The sequence below is a fragment of the Parasteatoda tepidariorum genome, chromosome 3, assembly GCF_043381705.1.
Source record: "Parasteatoda tepidariorum isolate YZ-2023 chromosome 3, CAS_Ptep_4.0, whole genome shotgun sequence".
In the NCBI taxonomy this organism is placed as follows: Eukaryota; Metazoa; Arthropoda; class Arachnida; order Araneae; family Theridiidae; genus Parasteatoda; species Parasteatoda tepidariorum.
The window spans coordinates 34,270,559-34,281,486 of record NC_092206.1 but is presented as its reverse complement, the minus strand read 5'-3'; positions in this window follow the sequence as shown (position 1 = coordinate 34,281,486).

Genomic DNA, 10,928 nt, shown 5'->3' with positions numbered 1-10,928 from the left:
ATATTTTGAGAACATTTAATTCTTCAAACCAGTTTTACTTAACAATTTAAAATTATTAACAAATATAAATTTAAGCATTAATTTATTGAATGATAAGTTGAATCCTACATATTTAACCCTACGTTTTTAACACACTCTTATTAAAACAAATGAGTGGTTCCATAACAGTTGAACCATAAAAGCTAACAAATTTACACACGTTATTTTTTATGAACAATATTATTCTTATTTACATTACGTATTAAAACGTTTTAAAATAATATATACATATTCATTACGTATTAAAATATTTTATTCATAGATGTATATTAAAAAAATAATTTTTCGAAATATATGCATTAATATTAAGAGTAAAGTGCTGGACACTACTGGGAAACACAGATGTTTTTTTTTAGGAAATAAGTTTGTGAACCAAATGTTCCATAATCACGAAGAAAAATGTAATATTAAATTGTGAAAAAAATGAATTACTTAAAAAAAAGTGTGCCAGATATGTTACAGTTAAAAAAGGTTAAGCGTGGCAATGTTATAAATTTAATTTTCTTCCAGCAAAGGAAAGATACACAATCAACTGTTCGGATACTATAGATTTTGTGTCAATACCAGTTCATCGAACCCTAATAACCCTAATTTATCGAAAATCTTTTCGATCCGTTCAGATTCCGACTGCATGTATAAAAATCAAAACTAATCAAAATTTAAGGTTTCGGAATTTCGTCTCTTGGGTACATTAAACACTTTCAAAACAAAATAGATTGAAATTCCATTTCGGAATTCGACTTTTAGAAAAGCAAATTTTTTTTTCTTCTTCTTTTATGTATTTACGATATCAAAATTAAAAGGAACGACTAACTGATAAAAAAAAACTGCACTTTAGCTAAGCGAAGCAGTAAGGATTTTAAAAACCAGTCTTTACTCTTTAAAAATTTAATTTTCTACCAGCAAACGATTTGCTTCCCAATCATATTCTAATAAGAATACCCTATTCTTCACTCATCAGTCTTTCGAATACACCAGAGAGTGGAAGGAAGCTGAAGGTTAAACACTCTAATCCTGCGGGATGGAATGGTCACATGGGTGTCTCTGATTTATGCATTAATTATTCAATCCTTTTAAATCCAGCGCCGTAACAAATTCGAAGCATGGATTTGAAGGAAGGGAGCGAAACATGGGAGGAAAAACTACCGTTAAAAAATAAAGCAAGATAAAATCACATTTCAGAGGAAATGTGGTGGGATAATATGAATTCCCACCCACCATTTAGGGGATGGAAGAGGATTTGTGCGGTTTTATAGCCTGATATACAAAAAAAGGGAATTTTGTCGCAGGTGAAAAAAAATGCTTAGCAATGATATTTTGTTTCATAATTGTGATTGAGACCGAATTGTGCAAATTCATATAAATTATCTATTTTTATTAATTATCTTAGTTAAAAATAATAAAAAAATTAAAAATACTTACTGCCTAATTTTGAAATTTAAATATTTCGTAAAAAAATTGTATAAATGAAATCTATGGAATTGTTTCTTAAGTAACTTAGAAGAAATAAAATTTTTTAGCAAGATGATACTATAAGCATTAATTCACAGTCAATTTTTACTTAGATACGACTTTCTTAATTATAGTTGCACATTACGAAACAAATTTCCTTTGCCATTTTTACCGATTTAAACCACATATTTTTCTTAAATATTTAAAATAGTTACAAAAAATTTCTGTTTTAAAGTTCTATTAATTAAAGTATTCCCACTATCAAATAAATCAAGTTGAAAATGCTGCCATTTTTTTTTAAAATATGGCAAAATTTCAGAAATTTTCGAATTCTGAATCGTTATATCACTAACACTTTAAATCTAGTGAAAAGTTGGAACTTGCATCTTAAGAGCCATGTCTTTCAAATCAGTTTTTAGTTTTGTAATTTTTGAGCTATCGGATTAAAGTTTAAGCTTGCAGCTCATATTTGTACTTCAAATTCGAAAGTGCTAGTTACAATCCTAGATGAGGAATGATTTTTCTCCACATAAAGATCCTGTTCGCGCACAAAGCAATTTGGACGGTGAATATCTTACAAAACAATAGTAAGGATGAAACGCTGCCACGCCATTTAAAAGGAATTAAAATTACGTGGTAAATAAGACACAAAACATAAAGTACTAAGCAGATAATGCAATTGAAGTGTACAATAACTAAAGTATTTTGCTGCTTTCGCCCATTTCTAATGTTTTTAACTATAATGTGTGGCATAAATAGGCTACGTTAAGAGGATCTCTATTTCTCTCTCAACGAATTTTCAACGTAGTATATGCTCTAAGTTTAAGGTGGTTAGCATTTAGTTTTAAATCTTTCAAATCATTTCAGTATCACTAAAACGTCGCATTAGTTTTATTTTTGGTAATCTAATGGAAGCAAAATATAATTAAAACTTCCTAATCAAATCTCCAGTTAACCTATTTTTAAGATAATTTCTTAATGATTAAACCGTTTAAAATTTAAATTAAATACAGCTAACTCATCACATTAAGAACTCTGTCCTTATGGAATAACTGCAAGAATTACAAGCTCCTGCAATTTCCCTTGTAGTAATTTATAGTGCTATCCAATAGATCAAATCTTACTAGATGTAGGGAGTGAGTTCTCGTGGGATAAAACACTCAGCCATACCCTGGGGTAGATAAACATTAGTTTAATCCAATATGACGACATCACTGCAGATCTCCAAAGAGAATGCAGCAGGTTTGCCTAACAGAAAACACGCAAACACAATCAAGTTGAAAGCGCTTCCGATAGTCAGGCTGATAAGGTGCCCCCAACAGAAGGGTGCATAGATGTCCCCTCCGCAAAAACAATGAAATCAATAGAGAACCACCATTGTTAGTTTTGATAACCCGGTGTTGTGATCACTGATATCATTGGGTTGTTTGATTCCAGAAGCTGAAGTTATTTTGGTTTCGTAACCGATTCAATGAAAAAAATTTTTCAAACACACTTGTGCTATAAAACTGAGAAAATTAACAATGTTCTTGCATTAAAAATGAAATGTTGAAACTATATAAAACAGAAAAACTAATTATGTAACTCTGTTGTAGGTAATGTCTTAAAACAAATTGAAAATTTTTAGAAAAAGTTTCTAAAATTTAAACAATGTTGAATTAAAAAACACGGATAAACAAATTCGATTTTTGTTTCATGATAGAAATATATATATATATATATATATGTATATATAGCATTTTTAATTGGATTTTTGAACTTTCTTGAAATTTATGTAAACAGGGATTCTCTTAAAATATTATCAATATATATGTAATACTATTATGAATGATTGAGATAATGAAGAAAATTGCATGAAAAGGAATTCAGAATATATATTTCTATAATAAAACAAAAATTCAAGGAATGGAAATGAAAAATTTTTATACCTCCGAAAAATAAAACTTTTCTTAAGATTTGTTTTATTTTTAATTAACTATTCTAATATTTTTGTTAATCTCCAATTGGTACCCTTTGGTTCGTCTCAAACCAAAGGAATACTTTTTATTACGTAGCTGATAGTGATAGTTTTAGTTAGTGTACGTCAGACTACAGAGTTGAAAATAGTATGAAATATCAACATAATTTAAGAAAAAATCTAGTGTTATAGTTATTAACATTTAGAAGTGTATAAATTTAATTTCGAAGGTATAGATACGACATTAAAAAATTAATGTATTATTTTACATACAAGAAAAAAAGTTTTTTTTAAGTATTTTTTTTTTTAAAAAAGGAATGTAGATATTTACAAATTTAAAGAATTCTCCTTTCTAATATTTTCGTCCAAGTTTATCTTATTACGCACATTTTTTTGGTTCTGAACTTCTCCAATTATTCAAGATTACCTTCATTTTTTTCCCCGACTCAAAACTCTCTCGTAGTTAAAAATAATTTTTACAGCTCCTAAGAAATAAAATCCTGATCATATAAAAGTGCAATATACAAATAAACTTGAGTGGAAACAGTTAAACAGTTACGTGTTAGCTTTTACGTAAATTTCCTAGATTCTTGAAGAAATCAACAGAAAATAGGCCATCAAACTTCATTGTTCTTGTTCAGAAACATTGTTCTTAGTAATGACCAAATGGATCGGTTATACCGAAAAATGGTACACTGTGAGGAAAATTCTGGTAAATTTACCGTACCGTATAGTAATAACATGTCCAGTGAAAAAAAACATGATTCTTGTTATTGAAACCAAAATATACGGAATTGAAACCATTTATCTAGCATTTTTTTCTCACTAAAATTTTAAAGTTATAGTATGTTATAGTAAAGTTAGTTTACCGGAAGCTCTGGTTTTCGAAACTATATTTCTTATTACCACACATTTAGGTTCTTTTTACCATGTGTGCTCATTACCTAGAAAAATAAATGTAACCGAATAAATGGTTTGTACGTCCTGCTCTAATATAACGTGATAAAATTTCTGAACTCTACCCCATTATGAAATCCTATTTTATTGTTAATTTTACTAAAATCGTTATCAAAGTACTTTAGTATGATTTAAAGAGACAAAAGAATGGTAAATTTAGCCATATTCTTATAGTTTTAACCATTTTAACCATACTTTTTTTCCCAAATTAGGACTGAAAACCTTTAAATATTAAATAGCTCTGTCTGAAGAATTAAAATTTAAATGTCATATTAAGCAATAGTTATAATGGATATTAGTAAATAAGTGAATGAAAAATTCTCATTATTTTATACAAAAAAAAGGAATAAAAACATGTTTTCATCGAAAAAAATATTAGAGGTCAGAATTGTTTGAAGTAAATGGGCAAATACAAACTGTTGAAACTAAGTAAAGATATACCACAAAGAATAGAAATATTAAGTTTTTAAATATTTGATCTTTTTTCTCCTCAAACAAAGCCATTAATAATAAACTTAAAGATTCCGAGGTCATTCGTGCAGGAAGTGAAATGGAGCAATTTCCTTTAACCATTACTCATAAGTTCCGAAACCTGCTGCTGAAGACTTATCACACTGTTGACCATAACTATTTCTTTCTTCTTGGGCTTTGAAAATACAGAAAAAATAACAAATACTTCACCTAACGACGTTTGTTCAAGAAACATTTCCGGTAAAAACAAGGAAAAAAATGACCGAAAAGAAAGGATGAAAAAACGAACTATAGGTTCCGTACTATGTGAGAATAATTTGTTATGACAAAATTTTTAAAAATTTCGACAAGTGTAATAGGTATGCAGGATATACTTTTTTTATAGCAAATAAAAATGGGAGAATTTATATTATTCTTTAACGTGAAGAAACAACTTTAAATGCAAAATTAGGCATTTATTGTTTTCGTGATTTTGGCATTTTTCTTTGTTATAAAACATATCATGTCTAGACATGGAAGTTAAATTAATCTTCCATATAATTTATCTTCCCTTTTGCCAATCCCTCATTTTTCGATTACCATAAAATTTTAATAAAAAGAAACGCTGATGTTTGCAAACCATTTAATCGTTTCTTATCTGTATTAAGTTAAAGTGAATATTTTATTCTATGAAATATTCTTGGCCCATGAACACCAGAGATTATTTCCTCCCATTATTATATTGAACTGGGGTTCGATCCCCATTGCCGGTTTGAAGCCTATCCACCTTCAGATCTATGGGTACCAACTTGTTTGGTACCCATAAGTAAAGATGGACTGTGCGGTATGCTGCCTTTCTTGTCACAATCATGTCTTAGGTGACGAAATCGAGGAGCCTTAACCTCCTTGATCTCCCTGGCAGTCAACAATACGTAGTGGGCTTGGTAGTGATGTAGTATATAGTCATAATTAATATTAGGTTATTAATTACGACAATATATTATACTGAATAATTAATATTATATAAAAAAGTCAGGAAAATAACGAATGAGAAGGCGATGAATATTTTTAAAATATTTAGAATACTTATTACATTTTACAGAAAAACAGAGCTGAAGAGTGGAGAAAGAAAATCTCAATGTAGAAAGCAAATCTAAATTTTGTTCTAATTCAAAGAAATAACATTTCAATTTAGAAAGCTAAATGCTACATGCTTACTTAACTTTATTTTCTTTCTTGTAACACCCCATAAAATTTTCATCACAAAAATTGACATCATTTGAGTCATCACAAAAATTTAAATTAAAATATTATGACAAAAGTGAGTCATGAAATTGTATTTAAGCGAGAGTAAACAAATCATGATCCATCGCTGTTGAGAACAATAAGTGTGAGCGAAGAACTAAAACAGTCTAAAACAGTTTATTTGGTTATCAGTTTATTTGGTTATGAGACTGGATTTCTGATGATTATATGATTTAAGTGATTCTATTTTAGACATTTTTCTTCTGAGCAAACTGGTTTTTCATCCATTTTTCTGGAAAGAACTTATTCCTTTTGAAAAAAATCTTTACTTTTTTTCAATTTAATTAATTATAAGGATATTGTATTCGAGCTTTATTTGTCATGTGTCTGCATAAAAAATATGTATCACATAGTATATTTGATTTATTTTTTTCGCAACAAAAACAAACGAGAAGAAAAAATAAATTAGAAGTCTAAAAATGCCGTCTATGTATTATTTAAACACATGTTTTTATGTTACATCGTTCATAAACACCATTATTGAAAACTAAACATATGTGTAATCTCACCAAACAAAATACTGCCTAAAATAAAGCTTTTCTCATATTTTCAAATGTATTTTAGCTGTCAATGTTTAGCACTCACCTAAATGCTTTAAAAATCAAGTTACAAAAAACATTTGTTTTCTGTGCTGTCCCAGCCAATAACTGTGAAACAGCGCCTGTTGAGCATCATACTGTCTGACATAAATTAAGTGTTTCGTTATCTTAAAAGCATGATGAAGGTTGGTTGCCATTAGAGGCGAACTAAGTAATTAATCATCTGCACTTGTTTTGTTCAAATCACTACTTATGCAAACAAAAAAAAATAAAGGAAAGGAAAAAAAATATATAATCATCATTAAAATATAAAGTGTTATTCATCAAAAGTTTGCAACTAATCAGAACCTAATAAAACCTTTGAAACCTTCTTCCGAACGATAAGTGCATTGTTTTATCAGTGCATTATGCTTAAATACTTGAATGGAGATTCAATATTATTACAAACGTTATAAATACTATACTTTCATAAAAAAAAAGAGAAAAAAGTCTAAACTTGCAATGATGTTTCTCTGCATCTTTCCCTTTTTCTAAAGAGTTTGTGTGAATTCTAGTAACATTAAAAATAACTATTTTGTCTGTTTCAATCATCTTTTGTCTATCTATTTTGATACATTTCTTTCGCTATTTCGACACAATTTGTTCGTTTCGCCTCTCGATTTGCCTTTTTAATATATACTGAGTTTAGGATAAATGGCTATAGAAGAGAGATAGTCAGTTTCAATTTCTTCGATGTTTGTCATTACATTGTAGCAAAAGCAGTTACACCAGAAGCAGTTTAGTTTATTTATCTACTTAGAGAAAGTGATGCTTTTTGTGACAGCATTTCATTTCTGAGCAAATTCATTTCATTTCTGAGTCAAACATATTTTTGTGAATTCGACGTTATGTTGTTTTTTAATAAGTTTTGAAACAACAAAACAATACGTGTTTTTTTTTACTATTTGGACCTTTAAAAGGCAAATACAGCCCAGTCCTTGTTTCCGAGCAAAAAGTAAAGGAATAATGACGTTTTAAATTCGGTGACCATCTCATCTTCTGTAGGAAAAATGGCCGCATAAAGTCAAAGAAGGATAGCCGCCTTTTATTAATGCTTGCTAATATATCAAGGATCGTAGGGTTCATAGAATGTTCAAAAATTTGTAAAAAAAAGTAGGAAATTAAGATGTCTTTTAGTGAATTCGTATTCATCATGAAGCTTAATATTTTCAATTTAGTTTTAGTTACAAAACCTTTGGTTTTGTCAGAGATTTTCGTTTTGCTTCGTTTCAAAATTTTAAAATGAAAGCTAATCGAAATGAGTCCTTAGCTTTTTTATTATAATATTGAAATTATTTTTAAATTTTTTTATGAACCCTAGAAAAACATACATACTCTATTTCGATTTTATAGACTTAAAATATTATCCGATTCACTCTTTAGTTCTTATGTTAGTGAATTAGTAGTGGAGAAGAACATAATTTTTTAAAAAATTGACTAGAAAAGATACGTAAAGTGCGTGCATTAGCTTCATGAAACCTGTATAAAATTTAAAAACCTTTGCCAAATATGTCATAAAGTTTTTTAAAAGTGATGGATTAAATCTGTATATTATCAAATTTTGTTTAGTAGACTCTTTTTACTTATCTGCCATGATAAAATTCATTCTTTAAAAGTTTATCGTAAGTTACCGTAACTTTTTTTTCAAGTTTTTCATATTTAACTTTGCGAAAAATATTATTTTCTATATTTTTGCTTCCTTTTTCATTTACTGTAGTGGATTTTCAACTCACCTCGACTTTAAGGAGTAATGGCCACTGGTATTTTTTTTTCAAATATTTAGTTTTCACATTCTGTTCTAGCTATTTCAATAGTTTTTGCTCCAAATAAGTTGAGTGCACGTATGAAAATATTAAATATGCATAAACATAACTTGTATTCCTATTCTTAGTTTTTTTTTTAATTTGAGTTGAGAAAACTATGGTCATCTATCCTTAATTTACACTAAATAAATTGCAGTTATTTTTCAAATTACATGAAAGTGCTGCATTTTGGCTTCAAATTTACTAAATAAATTAAATTTAAATTTCACTTATGGATACTGTATGTATAAATTGATACCAACTTCATTAGCACATTTCGCATCATAATTCGGTGAGAAAATTTTGCATATTTTTTTAGAAATTCTTGTTTTCGAAGCCAAGTAAAATTGTAAAAATTTCGAGTAAGCTGGTAAATGAATTTTTGATACCTTTTTCTTTAGCTTCCAGCGAATTTTTCATAACTGAATTAACATTTGATTTTTAATTCGTTCCCCCCCAAAAAAAGTACGAAGTAAAATGAAGAATGCTTATTGTGCAAAGTTTAGATGCCTTTTTTATTGAATTATATCATTTTAATTATCATTAATATTATTATGTCATTTCAATATCGCTGATTTTCGCTGTAATTTGTTAGCAAACTTTATAGATTCCAAAAGTAAGATTTATTCATTGCAAGTAATACATCATTACATTACGATTGAGGTAATTTTTCTTATTTTATTTAAGCCAATTTTGGTTTTGTAGACATTGAGAAATCTCAGAAATGTTTGAAAATAATCTTCGCTACTTTTTAAGTCGCAATAAGCAATTAACACTAATCAAACAAATATTTTCAGTAATATTATCTCTATATTAATAATAATGTAGCCTGAACATCAATATAGGAGGTAAGGTCAAAGAGTTCCCGGAATAGGTCAATTACAAATTATTAAAAGACAGAACAGTTATTTTATTTCATTGACCTTCTAAATACTTTCTTCCTGCCTCCAGCATTCATATAACTGTTTTGGAATCCATTTCTTGTAAGGTCCTTCAGATTGTTTGCTGATCGTCTTCATCTTTTTTTTTGTTTGTTCGATCATCCTCATCTTCGTTTTCCCCTCCTGAATCCGTAAAGCGGCGTCCCTACCTTTTCAGCCGTGGAAACAAGACAAAATCCGCTTCGGCTAGGTCTGGTGAATAAGGAAAGTGTTTTAGAGTGCTCGTATCATTGAGGTTAACAATGTCTTTATCAGGCATGAGAAGCATGGAGGAAACAGTTTTAAGGACATGGTTATAGAAAAGTTACGTATTGTTGAAAAAACCATCAAATAAAATCATAATCATAAATAAATCATAATCATACCAAAATCATAAAAATTTTATATCTGCAATAGTTAACTATCCTTTTAAAGACTTGTAAAGAGTTATTTTTTAATCTTCGAGCCTTTGAACCAAATTTTGAAATTACTTAGATTGGAGAAATTAACACAAACATTTAAAAAAAAACTAACTTTTGACATTTTTCAACCATTAAAACAAAATTCGCGCTACTAGTAAAAAAACAAATTAAATTCATTGAGATTTAAAGAATCTAGTTATCCTGATTGTATCGCGGGCTGAATTATAGTTGAAGCCTAAAGAATATTTTGTAAGATATTTTCTTTCTTGTTCGTGAAAGAGTGTATTGCATTAATTTATTGATAAAGTTTCACGATATGAAAAGGGTAACTTATAACACAGGAAATTTTTATGAGCTCAGTTTAAAAAATGTACAATTTTAAAGACACATAACTAAACTTAATACTACATTCCTTTGGTACTAAAAATTATACTTTTCATGAAATATACTTTACTATTTTAATCTAATCTAAACATGAATCTTTGAAGGAATTTAAACATCGTTGTGCTTGCATGCTTAACATTAACACAGTGCAGATTCTCTTGTAAAAAATAACATTTACGCTATTCATTCAAAAAAAATGGTTTTTAAATGGTTAAACTAGCTCTAAGATGCCATTTATTAAATTTTAAACTTGGGATATTGTGTTTGAAAATAATGTGGGAAACACAATTTATTTAATCGTGAAGAAAAATATATACTACAATTACTATTTTTCCTGTAAACATTTTTAATTAAATTGTTTAAACAAACGGACCTCACAATTTGAGTTATGAATAGTATTTGAAAAACTTTCACACTTGTACTATAAGTATTACATTGTGAAGTACTTTGTACAACTAAATAAGATTCTTTTCACAACACTTAAATATTTACTTTATATTCTTCATATATACAGAGAACAGTCGGCAAAGAATTACGTTAGGTTAAAAAACATTTCTCTAAAAAGGAACGAATTCTAAAAGAAAAAAAATAAACAACTTATATAATAAAAATGCTGTTTCCAGTCATAGAATTTTTTGAAAATTAACTTAGAAATGACAAAC